The sequence below is a fragment of the Mauremys reevesii genome, unplaced genomic scaffold (assembly GCF_016161935.1).
Source record: "Mauremys reevesii isolate NIE-2019 unplaced genomic scaffold, ASM1616193v1 Contig4, whole genome shotgun sequence".
Classification (NCBI taxonomy): Eukaryota; Metazoa; Chordata; order Testudines; family Geoemydidae; genus Mauremys; species Mauremys reevesii.
Window position 1 is genome coordinate 1,417,376 of NW_024100851.1, and position 15,446 is coordinate 1,432,821.

Genomic DNA, 15,446 nt, shown 5'->3' on the forward strand with positions numbered 1-15,446 from the left:
CAGCACTATTCACCTTACATAGCACATGTGATTTCCCTACAAGGTCGCATTTTTCATCTTAATACTGAGCGCCTGCAGCTCTGGAGTTACAGATCTCACAGACACAGGTCCGGGCATCAGAATTCAGCTTGCATGCAGCCATGGTAAGCCACTGTCTTTCGGCTTCTGTAGTGATTTACCCCTCCCCCCAACGCATGGCTAATACCATGCTAGCTCCCTGCTAATCAACACCCTTCCCACCCCCCCACCCACTGCGTGGCTGGTAGCTTGGGGAAGATCCCCGCTGACCAAACACGAAAAAGATCATCGGCATTTCACTCCTCCCCTCCCCCCGCTTGGCTAAGTGCAGGAAAGTTTTTTTTTTAAGCTGCTGCAGTCCACGAACCCAGTAGGAAAATGGCCATCCCCCTTACTTAAATTCCTGATTTTTAACCAGGTTATCCTGAATGATATCACTTTGCTGAGGATCACATAGCGAGATAAAGAACGGATGCTTCTTGAATACCAGCAGTCACCGGGACCATACGCTGCTATGCTTTGCCATGCAATGATACCTGATTACTTGCTACATGCATGGCGTGGTAAAGTTTCCTACCATGGTGGGCGGAACAAGGCTGCCTTGCCCAGAAACCTTCTGCAAAGGCTTCTGGAGTACCTCCAGGAGCGCTTCATCGAGATGCCCCGGAGGATTTCCGTTCAATCCCCGGACATGTTAACAAACTTTTCTAAGTAACTATACTGTCTGCGAATGCGTCCCAAGTCCTCAGGGCAAATCAATCATTAAAAAACGCTTGCTTAAAAAACAATGTTTGCTATTTGCAAAGGTTCACTCACCAGAGGTCCCTTCCATGGCGTCATTGTCTGGGATAGTTGCTTGGGAGGGCTGGGAGGAGGGTAATTCCGTCAGGGTGAGAAAAAGCTCCTGGCTGCTGGGGCTCATGGAGTGCTGTGTGCTCTCTGCTAGGTCGTCCTCCTCTTCTTCATCTTCATCTTCCCCGTCCGCAAAGTCCTCAGACATGGCAGAGATTACTACCCCCACCTCAGAATCCACGGTCAGGGGTGGGGTACTTGTGGCGCAGCCCCCTAAAATTGCATGCAGCTCAGCATAGAAGCGGCATGTTTTTCGACCTGCCCCGGACCTACCGTTTGCTTCTTTGGTTTTCTGGTAGGCTTGTCTGAGCTCCTTAACTTTCACTCTGCACTGCAGTGAGTCCCTGCTGTGGCCTTTATCCGTCATAGCCTTAGAAATTCTTTCAAATACTTTTTCATTTCGTCTTTTGGAACGCAGTTCTGTTAGCACTGAATCCTCTCCCCATATAGCGATCAGATCCAGTACCTCCCGTGCAGTCCATGCTGGGGCTCTTTTTCGATTCTCAGGAGACTGCATTGTTACCTGTGCAGATGAGCTGTGCGTGGTCACCTGTGCTGATGAGCTCTCCACGCTGGGGAAGCAGGAAATGAATTTCAAAAGTTCGTGGGGCTTTTCCTGTCTACCTGGCCAGTGCATCAGAGTTCAGAGTGCTGTCCAGAGCAGTCACAGTGGTGCACTGTGGGATACCGCCCGGAGGCCAATACCGTCGATTTGTGGCCACACTAACCCTATTCCGATATGTTAATCCCGATATTAGCGCTACTCCTCTCGTCGGGGAGGAGTACAGAAACCGATTTAAAGAGCCATTAAAATTGATATAAGGTGCCTCCTAGTGTGGACGGGTGTGGCGTTAAATCGGTTTTATGCTCCTAAAACCGGTTTAAACGCCTAGTGTAGACCAGGCTTTAGAGACGCCGAGGACTGGAACTGATTTCAGCTGCTGGACAGCTCTGCTAGGTCTTTATTCATTTGCACAGGAAAATGCTGAGAGTTTAAATTCATTTCAACCCCGCCACTCCCTGCCTTCAGCAAACTCCTGAACATACTGGAGATGGGTCTGGAAATCGATTTTCATTTGAAAAAGCTTTTTAAGGGAATCACTTGGATTGGAACTAGGAACCCATTATGCTGTAGGGAAACATTCACCCACTGAGCTATACTCTCAACAAAGAGTGTCATATATAGCCCAGAGCAGGAACAGTTTTTAATGTGGGGGTTAGTGAACTTTCTCTCTATACAAACACCACAGCTTACAAACTCCCCACCCCCGCTCTGTGTCACCAGAGCACAACAACAACTCTCCTTGGAGCACACACAGCTCCCCAGCTCCCTGCCCGTCAGTCTCTCCAGCATTGCTCCAATCCCTTAAAGCAGGGTCTCAACCTCAATTTACCTTAGGGCCAGGGCCAGTCCTCCAGTCCTCCCAGTGGGCCAATAATGTCACTCATACTGCCCAGAACCCGCCCCCCAAAACTCCATTCCCCAACCTGCCTAAGGCTCTGGGAGGGAGTTTGGGTGGGGAGAGGAGGTCTAGGGTGCAGGCCCTGGGTTGGGGCTGGGAATTGGGGTGCAGGAGGGGTGCAGGCTCTGGGGTGAGTTTGGGTGCAGAAGGGGTGAGAGGCTGGTCTCTGGGAGGGAGTTTGGGTGGGGGAGGGGTTCTGGGAGGCAGGCTCTGGGATGGAGTTTGCAGCGCTGTAATGGGCGAGGCGAGTGAGGCACTTGCCTCGGGCGTGCAAAGTGGAGGGGCACAGCTCTACCACGATCAGCGGCACTTCGGCGGCAGCTCTACCGCTGCCACTTCTTTGGCAGCAATTCGGCAGTGGGTCCGTCTCTCCAAGAGGGACTCAGGGACCCGCTGCCAAATTGCCACCGAAGGATGAATGAAGCGGCGGTGGCAATTCAGTGGCAGGTCCTTTCCTCCAACAGGGACTCAGGGACCTGCCGCCAAAGAGCCTGGAGCCGGCCCTTGCCTTGGGCACAAAAATTCCTTGTCATGGCTCTGGGAGTTTGGGTGCTGGGTGCAGGCTCTGGGCTGGGGCAGGGGGAACAGGAGGAGGGGTGGGGGTGCAGGCTCTGGGGGGGAGATTGGGGCGGGCGGGAGGGGGTGTGTGGAGGGAGAGGGCGCAGGCTGTGGGAGGGAGTTGGGGGCAGGCGTGTGTGGACTGAGGTGCAGACTCTGGGAGGGAGTCAGGAGTGTGGCGCTTACCTGGGGCTCCAAGGTGGGGCAGGCTGGGGGGTCTCCATGTGCTGCTGCCCCCAGGCATCACCCCCGCAGTGTCCCATTGGCTGCAGGGGCTCAGGGTGGGGGTAGCGCGCGGAGGCACAGACCCACCCTGCCCTGCCATGCGGAGGGGCCGGCAGCCACTGGAGCGAGCAGGCAGATGCTGCTCAGCTCCGCTGCACTGACAGGGCCCCTGGGGGGGAGCACCTGGGGGCAGCAGGTGGGGCCAAGGGAGTAACCAGTGAACCCTTCTCTCCTGCAATGGCGACGGTCAGACAGAGGGGACGTGGCACCTGCATCCCTGCCAGGGAGATATTGGCTCGGCTCTTTCTTTCTGCTGCTGTTGTTAGTCCATGAAACATCAAGGGTGGAATGCAAGGCTGAGTTCACGCACCAGCCCCCAGTGCCCCAGAGAAATCCTGCCCCCTGCTATTGGAAGGATGTGCTGGAGATTTGACTAGGAAAGGGACTGTCTGAATTGTCAGAGTGGGGAATGAACAACAATCTACAGCAATGTCGTTCACACAAACACACTCTAATCATGCTCCAACCGGAAGGGAAATGGGCAGGAATTCTCGCTGTTCAGGCAAGGACACTCTTACACTAATGCAGCCATGAGTGTGCTGGGGAAGCTGGTCTGAGCAAACAATTTAAAATGACAATCCTGTGAGAACAGAATCATCATGTAATGAAATGTACATCAAGTAGTTGTGGCCGAGTGGTTAAGGCGATGGACTAGAAATCCATTGGGGTCTCCCTGCGCAGGTTCGAATCCTGCCAACTACGCAAGCTCTGCACTGTTGTTGCTGTTATTATAGTGTTTAATCAATATAGTAAAAATCTGTCCTGATTCCTCTAACTAACACCACAGCGTGAAATAGGAACAGAGACAAATCTTGTTGGTGGCGAATAATTTCGCAAATGATCTTCCCATTATTAATTTCCATGCTGCCCCCACTGGAGGTCTGGGCATCTCCAGTGTCATTTCTCTGCCTTCACTTTCCCCTTAGAATTTGTCTCGGACATTCGACTTCCTCTGTGGCATGGGGCTCGGGTCACTTGCTGGAGGATTCCCTGCACCTTGAGGTCTTTAAGCCACGATTTGAGGACTTCAGTAACTCAGACATAGGTCAGGGGTTTGTTACAGGAGTGGGTGGGTGAGATTCTGTGGCCTGCATTGTGCAGGAGGTCAGACTAGATGATCATAATGGTCCCTTCTGACCTTAACCCTATGAATCTATTCATCTATTCCCAAATTTGGAAAATTGTGCAGTTCAGAATGTGAATAGTGACCCCGTCTCCTTCCTGCACCTGCTCTACATTGCTCCACAGCAGCTTCTCCACCTGCAGAGTCACCCCAGCACTGCAGTGCAGCCCCCCAGGGTTCAGCAGGGGCCCCTGGCAAGGACCGTGGGTGCAGCTAACAGCCCGGTGTGCCTGGCAGTGAGGCAGCTGTAAAAAAGCAACACCCTCCCCCCCAGAAGTACAGAGACTGAATTCCCCAACTTTAACATCATGACCCCCTGTAGAAAGCCACACGTGTCAGTTGTATTGTCACAGGGAGATGCAAAAATCAGGTGACACCAATTTGTAAGTTGAGTAAATAAAGTTGAGGAGATAGTTATTAACCTCCCAAAAATATACTAAAGATCCCTCAAAATAACACCTGAAGGTGAAATATGAACAGAGACAAACCTTGTCAGCAAAGGCTCATTTCCCAAGCGATCCTCAAAATGTTACTAATTCCCACCCCTCCTCCACAGGAGCTCTGTGCAGTGTAACTGTTCTGCAGGCAGCTTCCCATTAAATCCTGTTGGGGGACATTCCCAGACCTGGAAATGTACCAACGACAGAATTTGAAGAGCAAACCTGGCTCCCCGCACCAGGCGGGATTTGAGTGTTTTGTCCCTGTCACTTAGTCTGTGTCAATAGTACAGATGCCAGGGGCAGGACTCCAGGCTCTGCTTGAGGGATCCTGGCACAGGGGTTGGGGGGAGAAAGGATTGTAGATTCTGACCTGTGCTCTGGAGAGGAGGTAATAAGTGAAGGGGGCATTTTTGATTCCTCCTCAGTGTCCCAGGGCTGGAATTCTACATCCCAAAGGGCCAAATGAGGGGGTGATGCCATTTGGCTAATGAAAACTAGTGCTTTAGGTGAGGCTTGAATTCACAACCTCCACATAGCTACTCTCAGCATTGCCCTATAAGTACTGGGCACTAACCAATTGTGCCACTGGAGCACCTGTTAGTTAGCATTTTCTGATGCTTGGTGGGGTGGATTCTTCTTAAGGGTTCCAGGCACCATTTGACCCTTTTGTTCTTCCCTGTGTAATAACAGAGCTGGTTAAGACTCAATGGAGAGTCTTGCTGCAGACCAACAGATCTGAAATCACTGATAACCAGCTCTAAGCATTAGTCCTGCTTTGGGACAGTGTCTCTCATGCAAGAAACTGCCCGGTCTGCACTAGCAGTGAGGCTCCCTCACTAACAGCTGAAATCAGGGAGAGCCGTGTGAAGTGCAGGGCCCCAGGGGTGCCTGAACAGGGGGGAACAACACCCCAGGACTTTAAAAAATGGGAGGGCTCTGCCTTGCCACTTTGTAATGACCACAAGGGCAAGTGAGGGTGGGGAGGGGACAGAGAGCAGTGAGCAGGAGGAAGGGGCAGCATAGGAGTCCATCCAGCTCTGAATCTTGTTTTCTGACAGTAGCTAATGTCAGGTGCCCAAAAAGCCACTCCTCAAGGTACCACTGGGAGTTGAACCCAGGATCTCCTGTTTACAGAACAGGTGCTGTAACCACCTAAGCCATGGTGCCTGCTATTACTTAAAATCTCACCTCTGCCCCCACCTGACTCTCTGCCAATCCCCACTGAGCCCTGACAAGTGTTGCTCGTGTTTGGATTCTGTAAAGCAGAGGAGCAGGTGAAGTTTTGCTCCCAAGGTGGGTGTGTGATTCTTTGGACAGGTCTACACTACAAAATTAGGTTGGTGTAATTACATTACTTAGGCTGGCAATGCAGTTCTATCAACCTAATCCCGGTGTAGATAGCGGCTCAGCTGTCAGAACTTCCCAGAGCGATGAAAGGGGAGGGGTCCAGCCTCTGTAGCAGGAATGCAGGGCAGGTGAGTTCACGGCAGGCATGGTGGGATACTGGTGGAGGCCAGTTATGGTGATATAATGACCAGCAGCATTTACACTGACAATTTGTCAATTTAAGTTTGCTGCACAAAGCTCTAGGCCTCTCGTCGAGGTGGTTTTATTTTGTCACCAAAACAGGGCAGTTTTGTCACCAGACGTGGCATTGCAGTGTGTGCACCAGCCAAAAACTGCTGACCGAGGAGCGTTGTGTGTTTTTCACAGACCTGAGCAATATAATGATGCTGAAGTAACCTTGTAGTGCAGACCTGGCCAAAGATATATATATATAGACACACACACACACACACACACACACACACACACACACACACACACACACACACACACACACACACACACACAGCTTGCAAGGAAAACCTCACCTGCTCCTCTGCTTTGCAGAATCCAAACACAAGCAAAGCTTGTCAGGCCCCAGTGGGGGTGGCAGGGAGTCAGGTGTGGGCAGACAGTGTGTTGTTGCCACAGGCAGGCACCATGGTTTAGCTGGCTAAAGCACCTGTCTTGTAAACAGAAGATCCTGGGTTCAACTCCCAGTGGTGCTTTGTTGATTACCTTTTGGGGCACCTGGTATTGGCTACTGTTGGAGGACAAAACACAGAGCTAGATGGGCCTTTGGTCCAGCCCAGTCTGGCTGTTTAAATTACACTGATAACAGAATTACTGAAAGTTTGGGTGTTAAGAGCTGATAGGTCAGTGGTCCAGCCTGTCACAGATGACCCCCTCCCTCTGGGACAGGGGCAGGTCTGGGCTCTCAGGCTGAATGGCTCATTGTGGCTGCCAGAACCTGTGGGCAGCTCATCTAGTTTGCACTGAGGGTTGAGTCCTGCTTTGTGCACTGTGTGTGAGAATGAAAATCCTAAACCGCCCTTTGAAATAACGAAAGCAGCAGGACGTGTTATTGTCCCTGCCCCAAAGCAGACAGACCAACGGAGAACTGCCATTGAGTCCAGGGTAATACTCCACTGCCATTTTACCTTTTTCGCTTGCTAAACTCCCTCCCAACCTTGTGGGGTCCAGAGCCCGGTATTGAACCTGAACCAAGACGTCTACAGGGCAAATTAACCACCCCACGCCCCAAGCCCTGGGACCCTGAGTTGGCCTGGGACAGCCGTGGGTGTTTCATTGCAGTGCGGACATAGCCCAGCATTATGTCTACACTGCCATTAACACACCCAAGCCACTATTCTCAAACTTGGGTCAGTTGATTCAGGCTTGTGGGGCTCGTGCTGCAGGATTGTAAAATTACAGTGTAGACACTTGGGCTTGAGCCCAGCCTCCGAGGGGGTTGTGCCGATCGGGTGTCCGCACTAAGCTCGGCATCAATATGGTGATCCCGGGGAAGCTTGGGGTCCCCAGGTTGCCTAAGGAGGGGTGTACCCACCCAGGTCGGAAACGGAGCAGGTCAAAACTCCCATGCTGATCAGTAGTGGGATCACGCCTGTGAGTAGCCCCTGCAGCGTAGCCTGGGCAAGACAGTACCAAGGTCTCTTTTTAGAAACCCTCCATCCCCCGCAGAGACTGTATGGGGGGATGGGAGCACCCATTGTGGGGACCCTGAACTGGTGGGAGGGAGGCACCATGTACCAGGGATCCCGAAATGCGGAACAGGGACACCCACACACCAGGTGTCTTGCAGCAAGAGCTGCAGTCTTGATTTACAAACTGCAAGTGATGGGGAATTTACCACCTCTCTTGTGGAGCTTGTTCCACTAGATAATTAGCCTCACGGTTAAAAAATGGTTATTTCCAGTTGGCATTTTCTGACATCGACTGCAAGCCCAGGGGGTCTTGTTCAGTGTTTGTCTGGTGAATTAAAGAACACTTTAAATCACATATTCCCCCCTCTGGGAATTTGTAAAATGTATTTAAAACAGTGATTAAATCGCTTCTTAACCTCCAGGCAATGAAATCAATTGAGCTTCTTCAGTCTCTCGCTGTAGACAGAAGAGACCAATGCACATTTTCCTTGTTTTTAAAGGCAAAAATCCTCATCTTTCCAATGGGATCTTCTGCTTCAACTGTCAGTTTGGGGAAGAATTTGGCTTCCTGGTTTATAATCTGCCCGCTGGGTTATAATCTGCAGTCTGAAGGGTCAAATTTAGACGAGGCCATTAGTGCTGCCCCTGTCTGGCCAGAGAGGGGAGCTCACAAGCAGAGTTGAAAGCTGGAGCTGAGAGGGACCTGGCAGGACACGCGGGGCACGAAGCCTCTCACGTGGGATCCTCGCTGTGCAGTAGGAGGCTGCGGGTAGCTGATTGTCAGGGCTCAGGGCAGCACCCTGCCATGCTGAGCCGGTGTCTGTGCTAAGCTCGGCATCAATCAGGTGATTCTGGGAAGTTCGGGGTCCCCGGGCTCCCAAAGGAGGGGGAAGCAGGTCACCCCTGGAGCAGGGTAAAGCTGCAGGTTGACACTGGGGTTGCTGCCCCTGTGAACAGCTGCTGTAGCACCACCTGGGCAGGACAGGGAGAGCCAGTTATACCCCCTCCCCCAGCCTATATCGGGGGATGGGAGCACTCACACCCTGGGGACCCACCCACCAGAGATCTACGGGGGGGAGAGTGGCACCCACACACCCAGGATCTTGTAGTGGGGTCAGAGTTACCTGGACACCTGGGCTCCTGGACAGGGGATGGGGGGCACTGAAACATCTGGGATCTTACATGAGAGGAGAGAGGAGCCTGCACCCAGACATGAGACGGGGGCGGGGGAAGCAGGAGCATTTCCCAGTTCCAGGCTGTCCCTGTCTGGCCAAGGCACAGAGCTCATAAGCAGAGTTAAAGCTCCAGCTGCCAAGAAATAAAAGCAGCCGGGCTCTGTGGCTGGTGCCTGTGATCCCAGCTCCTGGGGAGGCTGAGGCCGGCAGATCACTTGAGCTCAGGAGTTCTGGGCTGCAGAGGGCTGTGCTGATTGGGTGTCCGCACTAAGTTCAGCATCAATATGGTGATCCTGGGGAAGCTGGGGGTCCCCAGGTTGCCTAAGGAGGGGTGAACCAGCCCAGGTCAGAAATGGAGCAGGTCAAAATTCCCGTGCGGATCAGTAGTGGGATTGTGCCTGTGAATAGCCCCTGCAGTGTAGCCTGGACAAGACAGTGAAACACAGTCTCTTTTTACACAGACACCCCCCGCTGAGCCTGGAGGGGGGGATGGGAGCACCCACATGCTGGGGATTCTGACTTGGGGGGAGGGACGCACCCAAGCAACACAGATCTTGAAAAGGGGAACAGAGACACCCACAGATCCCGGATGGGGGCAGGCAGGGGAAACCACACACTGGAGCTAGTTCATGGGGTGGGGGACAGAGACACCCACCAGAGATCCTGGATGGGAGCACCCACATGATGGGGATCTTGAACTGGGAGGAGGGAAGCACCATGTACCAGAGGTTCTGAAGGGGGAACAGGGACACCCACACACCAGGTGTCTTGCAGCAAGAGCTGTGGTCTTGATTTACACACGGCAGTGATGGGGAATTAACCACGTCCCTTGCGGAGCTTGTTCCACTAGATGATTAGCCTCATTCAACACTACGAGTTTATATCGAATTTAGCAGTGTTAAATCGCATTAACCTTGCACCCATCCACACAACGAAGCCCTTTATATCGATATAAAGGGCTCTTAATACCGGTATCTGTACTCCTCCCCGACGAGGGAAGTAGTGCTGAAATCGGTTTTGCCATGTCGGATTAGGGTTAGTGTGGCCGCAATTCGATGGTATTGGCATCCGGGCGCTATCCCACAGTGCACCATTGTGACCGCTCTGCACAGCAATCTGAACTCGGATGCACTGGCCAGGTTGACAGGAAAAGCCCCATGAACTTTTGAATTTAATTTCCTGTTTGCCCAGCATGGCGCGCCGATCAGCACAGGTGACCATGCAGTCCCAGAATCAAAAAAGAGCTCCAGCATGGACCATATGGGAGATACTGAAACTGATCTCTGTATGGGGAGCTGAATCTGTTCTATCAGAAATCGGTTCCAAAAGACAAAATGCCAAAGCATTTGAAAAAATCTCCAAGGCCATGATAGACAGAGGCCACAACAGGGACTCAATACAGTGCTGAAACTTAAGGAGCTGAGACAAGTGTACCAGAAAGCCAAAGAATGAAATGGACGCTCACGGAGGGAGGGGCGACTGACGTCTGTAGCTATCCCACAGTTCCCGCACTCTCCGAAAACCATTTGAATTCTTGGCTGAGTTCCCAAAGCCTGAAGGGTCAAAAACATTGTTGCGGGTGGTTCAGGGTTTATGTCGCCCCCTCTCCCCCCGTGAAAGCAAAGGGAAAAAAATCATTTCTCGCCTTTTTTCAGTGTCACCGTATGTCTACTGGATGCTGCTGTCAGACGCGGTGCTGCAGCGCTGCACAGCAGCATCCCCTTCTCTTCCCTTGCGGACGGCAGATGGTACAGTAGGACTGGTATCTGTCCTCGCCGTCCTGTGAGTGCTCCTGGCTGGCCTCGGTGATGTCACCCGAGGGCGCCTGGGCAAAAATGGGAATGACTCCCAGGTCATTCTCTTCTTTAAGCTTTGTCTAATGGAGATTCAGTCCTGCCTGGAATATCATAGCAGCTGGAGGCTGCCCTCCCCTCCCCCCTTTGAGCTCTACTTGCAGAGGCAATAAAGTCAGTGTTGTTTCAAATTCATGTACTCTTTATTACTTCATCACACAAATGGGGGGATAACTACCACGGTAGCCCAGGAGGGGTGGGGGAGGAGGGAAGCAAAGGATGGGGTTGTTGCAGGGGCACCCCCTAGAATGGCATGCAGCTCATCATTTCTGCCAGATGTCGGGGGCTCTGACCTGGAGCGGCCGTTTGCTTCTCTGGTTCTTTTGTAGGCTTGTCGGATAGTCTAGACAGGACTGACTCTCCCTTTAGACAAAACTTAAAGAAGGAAATGACCTGGGGAGTCATTCCCATTTTTGTCCATGTGCCCCCAGCCAACCTCACCAAGGCAAGCCAGGAGAACCCATGACAGCAGCAAATGGTACAGTATAACTGGCAACTGTCATTGTCAACTTGCAAAGCAGCAGATGGGACGGTATGGCTGGTAACCATCTCTGCTAACTTGCAAAAGGCAAGGGGATGCTGCTGTGTAGCGCTGCAGTACCGCATCTGTCAGCACCATCCAGTAGACATACGGTGACAGTGAAAAAAGGCTGAACAAGCTCCATGGTTTCCGTGCTTTGGCATCTGCCCGGGCAATCCAGGGAAAATGGCACGAAATTATTGTCTGCCGTTTCTTTCATGGAGGGAGGATTGAGTGACGACATTTACCCAGAATCACCCACGACACTCTTTTTGCCCCATCAGGCACTGGGATCTCAACCCAGAATTCCAATGGGCGGGGGAGGCTGTGGGAACTATGGGATAGCTATGGGATAGCTACCCACAATGCAACGCTCTGGAAATCGACACTAGCCTCAGTACATGGACGCACACCTCCGAATTAATGTGCTTAGTGTGGCCGCGTGCACTCGACTTTATACAATCTTTCCAAAAAACAGTTTATGTAACATTGGAATAATCCCATAGTGTAGACATACCCTGTGGTTAACAACTTTGGTGGCTAATTGAAAGGCTGATGGTTCAAACCCAGGTGAAGATGGAGGAGGTTTTTTTTTAGTGATGAGAATCCAGTACATTTTAACAGGCAGAAAAGCGCCTCAATGCGGGTCTAGCCTCATTGGGCAAGCATAAGTGACACTTCTGCTGAATGCATTGGTGGTATAGTGGTGAGCATAGTTGCCTTTCAAGCAGTTGATTGGGGTTTGATTCCCAGCCAATGCAGGGATGTGATGTTTTCTCTGCTGGGAATTGGTTTAATTTCAGTCACATTGTATCAGTTTACCAAGGGAATGAGAGAATCAATGTGCTGCAGGTCATTAAACACCCAGTGGAGGAAGAAAGGGGCGGGACTATACAATGAGCTGTTGGAGTCATCCTGGTATTACAATGTTTGTTTTATTTATTTAAAAAAAATTCTTTACTTCCCTCTCTCTTTTAGACTCAGAGCCTTTAAGGTCAGAAGGGACCAGTGTGATCATCTAGACCGACCTGCTGCACCTTGCAGGCCAAAAGACCCCACCCACCCACTCCTGTAATAGACCCGGGAGGGGAGGTAGCTCTGTGCTCTGCCCCTACCCCAGGCAGCACATGGGGCCCTCTGCTCCCCTCCCCCCATGGGTGTGCAGAGATGTGCCAGCAGCACTGAGGTAGCTCCCTGCCCACTCTGCCTCCATCCCTCCGTGCCACTCCCAGAAATGGCCAGCATGTCCCAGCATCCCCTGGGGCAGGGGGAGTGCCTCCATTCACTGCCCCTGCCCCGAGTACCAACTCCGCAGCTCCCATTGGCCAGGAACTGCAGCCACTGGGAGCTCTGGGGGCAGCGCCTGCAGGCAGCGGCACACAGAGACCCCCTGGCCCCGCCCACCTAGGACCTGCTGCCGGAGGGTTGTGTGTACCAGGCACTTTGGGAGCTGCAGTGCCCGGGGTAAGCGCCACCCCTCCTGCACCCCAACCCCCTCCCCCAGTGCAGAGCCAGCACCCCACATCCAAATTTCCTCCCAGAGCTTTGTTTGTCTTCCTTTCACCCAGAACCATCCTTCTTCTCCTGGGCTGCAAGTAGCCATCCCTGGGAAGCCAAGAGGCAGGCACAGGATTCTGCCTCCCAGCAGCCAACCGCACCTCCCCAGGCTTTGCAGAACGACTGGTGACGCTCTACTAACCCCACTTAGCCGCACTGAGGCGCTTAGCTTCTGCCCTGCCTTCCTCAGCTCGACTTTCCTCTTTTGCCCCATTCCTGCCTCACTCCCTCCTTTGGCAAGTCACACAGAGGAGGCAGCAGGAAGAGCCGGCCGCCATAGGCCAACCTCCCAGGGCAGAGGAGACCAAGCCACAAGGCTTCAAAAGGTGACTGGCCAAGATCCTCTAGCTTTCCCGTGCTGATGCCAAGGCTTTTTCTCAGCTCATTTCACCACCCTCTGCCCTGAAGGGGTTGAGTTTATCGCAGGTGCTACCCAAAATTGGGCCAGCTAGTCAGCGAAGGAAGGACTAATGACCCACCAGAGTTTGGCAGAAAGCAGCACATTTATTATACTGACAGCTAAGCTCAAAAGAAGAAGTGGGGGGTGTCACACTCACACTTGCATACTGACGCTCCCTGGGCAGGCACAGCACTGGAGATGTCAGGATTCTGCAGGGTAAGTGTCCCACAGGGCAGCTATGGACGGTGCGATGAAGGTAAGGCTTCCTGAGGCACAATGAAATACAACGCAGAGAACCACTGGCCAGACGGTCCGGGCGAAGGGTATTCACTGGAGGTACAAGCTTGTGAGTGCTCTCCTGAGCACAGGGCCCCTTCCCCTTTTAAGGACCTGCACCTAATGGCCTGTGACTAGAGATGACTTGGCTGCATCTGGTTGGTCACACTCCACCTTGGGCAGTGTCCATGCTCTGGGTGTGTGATTGCTGCCTAATTAGCGTCCCAGACACCTTGTCTACCTGGGAGCTCTTCTGCTCTTCAACCAGCCCATTCATCCCACCAGCATTCCAGGAGGGAGCGGGAGGGGGAAAGCCACTTCACAGGCATTCAGAGAGGGACAGGAGACAAAAGTGGGAGCAGGGGAAGTATAACAGACCTTTTGAACATAGAAATCACTGCTGCTCCTACAACAGCAGGGACAGGCCAGTAGGAGCTGGGAAAAACAAGCCAGCATGTTTCTGCCTGGTTTTGAACCAGGGACCTTTTGCGTGTTAGGCAAACGTGATAACCACTACACTACAGAAACTCTGTCATAGGTAACTGCCTCTCCCTTCATAAGAACATAAGAATGGCCATACTGGGTCAGACCAAAGGTCCATCCAACCCCGCATCCTATCTGCCAACAGTGGCCAATGCCAGGTGCCCCAGAGGGACTGAACCTAACAGGTAATGACCAAATGATCTCTCTTCTGCCATCCATCTCCACCCTCTGACAAACAGAAACTAGGGACACCATTCCTTACCCATCCTGGCTAATAGCCATTCATGGATTTAACCTCCATTCATTTATCTGCAAAAAGAAAGAGGAGTACTTGTGGCACCTTAGAGACTTACACATTTATTTGAGCATAAGCTTTTGTGGGCTAAAACCCACTTCATCAGATGCATGCAGTGGAAAATGCAGCAGGAAGATATATACACAGAGAACATGAAAAAATGGGTGTTGCCATACACACTATAACGAGAGTGAGCAGTTAAGGTGAGCTATTATCAGCAGGAGAAAATAACCTTTTGTAGTGATTATTGGGATGGCCCAGTTGCAACAGTTGACAGGAAGGTGTGAGTAACAGTAGGGGGACAAATAAACATGGAGAAATAGTTTGACTTTGTGTAATGACCCATCCACTCCCAGTCTTTATTCAAGCCTAATTTAATGGTGTCCACTTTGCAAATTAATTCCACTTCAGCCGTCTCTCGTGGGAGTCGGGTTTGAAGATTATTTGTTGTAATATTGTGACTTTTAGGTTTGTAAATGAGTGACCAGAGAAACTGAAGTGTTCTCCAACTGGTTTTTGAATGTTATAATTCTTGACATGTGATTTATGTCCTGTGGCAAAGTACCTGCTTCTCCCCAGCTGGCTCAGTCCCTTTTTGCCTTGGGGACACAGGCTTGGGCAAAGTAAAAGCCTTCCCAGTCGCGCAGGGTCTGGCTGATCCTCCTCTCAGTCAGCCCCTTGCTGTTTTTCTCCCCTTCTGGGGACAGAGTGCAGTCTTCCTTGCAGGAAGAGGGCAGAGCCTTGCTGCACCTATTTGCTGGCTGCTTCTCTGCTTCTCCCACTCCCCTCCTGTTTCCCTGCCAGGGAGGGTTTAAATTGGGGCCAGCTGAACCACATTAGTTCCCTGGTAACCCTTGTTCCAGCTGAACCTAATTTCTCACAGCTGCCTCTCCTCAATGGATAAGGAGAAGCCTTTTAACCCCCCTGGGACTAATTGCTACCCCCCCCCCTTTGTAGCCATTTGGCCTGGGTTTGCCACAGTCCATTTATTCTTTTACGTAGCGACTGTCTGGTTTGGCCAACGTACATGGCAGAGGGGCATTACTGGCACATAATAGCATATATCACATTGGTAGATGTGCAGGTGAATGAGCCTCTGATAGTGTGGCTGATGTGATTAGGTCCTATGATGGTGTCCCCTGAATAGATATGTGGACA

At 52.0% G+C, this 15,446-nt stretch overlaps 2 non-coding genes across 2 annotated transcripts; one reads left to right on the plus strand and one right to left on the minus strand.

The window, feature by feature from the left end:
* Positions 1-3,796: 3,796 nt before the first annotated feature.
* On the plus strand, positions 3,797-3,878 carry TRNAS-AGA. The gene has a single exon. It is a non-coding gene; the product is annotated as a tRNA-Ser (tRNA).
* A 10,087-nt stretch (positions 3,879-13,965) lies between these two features.
* TRNAV-AAC lies at positions 13,966-14,038 on the minus strand. The gene has a single exon. It is a non-coding gene; the product is annotated as a tRNA-Val (tRNA).
* Between the last annotated feature and the right edge of the window lie 1,408 nt (positions 14,039-15,446).